The sequence below is a fragment of the Carlito syrichta genome, unplaced genomic scaffold (genome assembly GCF_000164805.1).
Source record: "Carlito syrichta isolate Samal-C Ts95f unplaced genomic scaffold, Tarsius_syrichta-2.0.1 Scaffold9874, whole genome shotgun sequence".
In the NCBI taxonomy this organism is placed as follows: Eukaryota; Metazoa; Chordata; class Mammalia; order Primates; family Tarsiidae; genus Carlito; species Carlito syrichta.
The window spans coordinates 1-4,554 of NW_006953970.1; the positions used below are offsets into that span (position 1 = coordinate 1).

Genomic DNA, 4,554 nt, shown 5'->3' on the forward strand with positions numbered 1-4,554 from the left:
ATTCGAGTCTCACTCCATTGCCCAGACTGGAGTGCAGTGGCCGCTCCTGGCAGCCTCGACCTGCTGGGCTCCGGCGATCCTTCCGCCTCAGCCTTCCAAGTAGCCGGAATTACAGGCATGTGCTACCATGCCTGGCTGATTTTTTGATTTATTGTAGAGATGAGGTCTCACTGCCCAAGCGGGTCTCGAACCCGCAGGCTTAGGCAATCCACTCACCTCAGCCTCCCAAAGGCGCGGGATTACAGGCTGAGCCACCGAGCCCGGTGGAATATAGTGGAATTAAACAGCAAGTTAAAATAACAATATCCATAATAAGTTAAACTCCCAAATACTTCTACTTCTTCTTCTTTTTTTTTTTACAGAAGCTCTCATTTTCATAGGGAAATTCTACTTTTGTATCAATGGCATTAGTGATTCACGGTATTTAATGACTACTTTTTTGTCAATGAACTTCTGAACATATTTTAATATTCTGGGTAAAAAAAAGATATGCTCCAATGATAGATCATTTTCAGAGCAAAATTCCCTATGAAAATATCAGTTTAATGAAGTCATTGGGACTATCTTTTGGGATTTAATGTAATTAGACGTTGCAGGTAGTGATAAAATATAAATAAAAAACTTGACAAAGATGTAATTATAAACTGAATTCATATATCCTACTACATTTTGATGCCTATCAGTACTCCAGCATGTATTCTAGCATGCTTTCTTATACCCTATGAAAATCTTGCTGTTATACATATTCTCTGTTTTCTCCTGCAGCAGATCAGCCTGCTCAATCGCTTTAAGGACATTTTTCTTAGATGTTTCCTGAAGCTTCCCTTCCCAAAAGAAACTCATCCAAAATAAAATAAGCCTTCTCAAAATTAAAGATAATATCAAGTTCACACACACTACCAAAATACCTGTCAAGTAATTCCATGTAACGATGAATTATGTCCAGGGTAATTAGTTCATTGTCCTGATCCTCAATAGCACAGCAAAAATACAGACTAGCATATCTTTTGTAAACAATCTTCGGATCTCGCCACTCAAGGAAGCTGCACATTTTTAGGTTTCCGTGCTAAAACGGTTTGAACAAGTTCTCTTGTCATCTTTTACTTCTCTTTGTCTGATAGTGGGACTTACCATTTTTGCAGTCGAAGCTTTCCCTGACGACTAAAAAGCAACATCAACTTCATGGCGGGCGGCGGCGGCGCGAGTGGAGGGGAAGCCCCTGTCTCCGTGCTGAGGAAGGGAAGCCGTGTTGGCGCTCATTATTATTGTTACATCTTTTTGTGTGCCGTTGTGAGAATGTTAGGGCAACAACATTAAATTTCTTGTTAAACTTAGCAAGAGTGGAAGTGAAATCAGGGACATGCTAGTCCAAGTTTATGGGGATAATGCCATAACGACAATGGAAGTGTACAAATGGATCAAACGTTTTTTTTAGGGAACAGAAAGCATCACTGATGAAGAGAGGTCGGGACAGCCAATAGTGAGCAGAACTAATGAAAACATAGCAAAACTTTGTCAAATTATGCGTCAAAATCGTTGACTGACTGTGGGAAGCATTGGAGACCTAATAAACAGAGAAACAGGAAAATCTTAACTGAAAATCTTGGTAAGAGAAAGGTATGTGCACACATGGTCCAGAAGGAGTTCTCACATTACAACAGTGCACCAGCTCTCACACACAGCACTCTGTGATGGAATTTGTAGCCAGTAAACAAATAAATGTATTTGAACACCTTCCCTACACACCTGATCTGGTCCCCAAGACTTTTTTCTTTATTCGAAAAGAAAATATTGAAAGACATTTTGGTGACATTTAAAACAGCAAGGGTAATACAGCAACAGCTCTGATGGCCATTCCAGAAAAAGAGTTCCAAAACTGCTTTGCCAGGTGGGCTAAGTGCTGGTGTCAATGCATAGCTTCCCAAGGGGAGCACTTCAAAAGTGAGCATAGTGATAGCCAGCAATGTGGTATACAGCACTTTTTCTGAGATGAGTTTGCGAAAATAATTGTCAGAACTTGTACAATGAGGAAATGAGCTTTATGAACATCTGCTGAAAATATTTACTTGCAGAAGGCTCAGAAATGCAGAACCAGAACCCTTAGGTAGAATTGAAACTGGCCTGTTTAGTATGAGTTAAGACTTGGGTAAAGAAAGTAAGACTAGTAGCTGGGCTCGGTGGCTCAGCCTGTAATCCCGCCTCTTTGGGAGGCTGAGGTGAGTTGATTGCTTGAGCCCGCGGGTTTGAGACCCGCCTGGGCAGGGAGACCTCATCTCTACAATAAAAATAAAAAAAATCAGCCGGGCATGGTAGCGCATACCTGTAATTTCAGCTACTCGGAAAGCTGAGGCAGAAGGATCGCAGGAGTCCAGCAGGCGAGGCTGCAGTGGCGGGGACGGCCACTGCACTCCAGTCTGGGTGACCGAGTGAGGCTCCAACTCAAAAAAAAAAAAAAAAAAAGAAAGAAAGAAAAAAAAGAAAGTAAGACTAATAAGCGATAACAGAAAGTATCAGGACCATATAAGGTCAATATACTAAATTTCAGACATAAACTTTGTCCAATAATAAGGAATTGTTTACATAAGTCACAATTTATCTAAAGGATGGAGTGTAATGTTGCTAAATTTAAAAATCAGAAAGAATGCTTAGATAATTCCAGAAAATTACAGATCAAAAGATTGTTATCTTTTGATGCTAGCTTATGAGTGATACTGGTTTTCTTTTTCTCCACTAAAAATTTGTTTTTTTCTTAAAAAAATTATAAAGTAAAATTATGTATTGCAAAATATGTTTATGCTAAATAGCATCTATTCTCTGGTATCCTGTCAACATTTGTTTTCTTGAAGGAATGAGATTTCACAGATGGGTCTTAAAAGCAGATTAGGAGAAGTTTATAAGACAATAATAAGTTTATTTGGAAGACAATAATTTTGAGGGGATTCAAAGTAGGGTATTAAACAGAGTAGGTTCACCTCTCGAGGCATTTGAATCTGGATCTCCTTCAACACCACTTCATTAACTTTGGTGTGCTCTTCCTGTTTGAGACATGGAAAGGCTGTTAAAAGCATACCAAGGATTGTGTAGGCAAAAAACACATAATATGAAAGTATAGTCGAACACCATGAACTTGGACTAGACTGCATTAAAGTATTCTATTTTTTCAAACCTGTGGAGAATTTCAGAGAGTAAAGACAAACTTGTTTTCTAAATTATCAAAGAGATGCTGGTCAACCAAAATACAAAGAACAACATAAACAAAGAGGACGAGGAAGTAGAAACATATTGTCCTTTCTCCTGGCACATGTGGTCATCACAGAAATTAGTACAAATTCTCACAATTGTTTATATTTCAGAAATGTATTTATTCAGATAAAGACTGTATAGCTTTCCCATTTTTTATTTATACTATAACATAGTATAACATTCTTCAAGAGTCTTTGGATACATATTTTTAAATATCTAAAATACAATGTGGGAAATTCATTTTTACTTATTTTGAAAATGTGTAATGCCACTTTGTAATGTGCAATGACTTTTTACCTTTGTAAAAAAGATAAAGTCCTATGTTATTCTCTAAGTTGATATGTCACTGAAAATAGACAACATAAGTATTGCTCAACTATATAAAAATTAATCAATTGTTGATTATTGTAGTTATAGAATGTTTTCATATATTCTGCAAGCACTTAAAAAATCTTGCTTTCTTTTTATTCTTATGCTCATAGAGTTAAATCATCCAGATTTTTTTCTAAAAGTCATCTTTATAAGTAGATTTAGATTACTCTTTTTGTAGTTGTATCTTTAATTTTATTTTCTTGTGTCTTTAGCCCTAAGCATATAATGCGGCTTTAAGTTAGATTTTAGCTCAAATTATATATTCAGATAAATTCAGGAAACATTTAAAGTATCTAAGAAATCATTTTTATGATATTTTAAGAAATAGAAAAGACACTGTAGCTACAAGGGAGAAATTAATCATATCAAAATAATGCAGGTAATATCCACCTTCGCACTTTCTTTGTTTACTCATACATTTCTAATACTTTTGTTAAAAAATGCTTTTCTAAGAGGGTACCAGAGGAAAATAATATATGGCCCAAGAGCAGCAATAATGTTCAAATACTTCTTATTCTGTTGAGACATGTTTCCAACACTGGGTCAGTGAACTTTTACAGAGTGACCTCTAGGATAGCAGTACCAGTGCAGATGGAGAGTCCCACCACTACTAGCTGCATACAGCTGCTGCCCCTTGCCTGCCTTCAGCCTTTACTTATTCTCTTCTATTGCTTTCCCCAGCCAGATCACCCCTCTGTTTCTTCCTCATGATCTACCCCTTTATAATTGCTTTATGCCAACCCATCTTTCTCCTCTCAAACACAGCTCTAGTTACAGTCCCAGATATGATTTTCTTTTCTACCCAACCCTAGCTCCTTCACCACACTGAGACACTCTATATAAAAACCATCAGCCGGGCTCGGTGGCTCAGCCTGTAATCCCGCGCCTTTGGGAGGCTGAGGTGAGTGGATTGCCTGAGCCCGCGGGTTTGAGACCTGG

The 4,554-nt window shown here is 37.8% G+C and overlaps 1 pseudogene; it reads right to left on the minus strand.

The window, feature by feature from the left end:
• Positions 1-699: 699 nt before the first annotated feature.
• On the minus strand, positions 700-1,248 carry LOC103255244 (annotated as a pseudogene).
• Between the last annotated feature and the right edge of the window lie 3,306 nt (positions 1,249-4,554).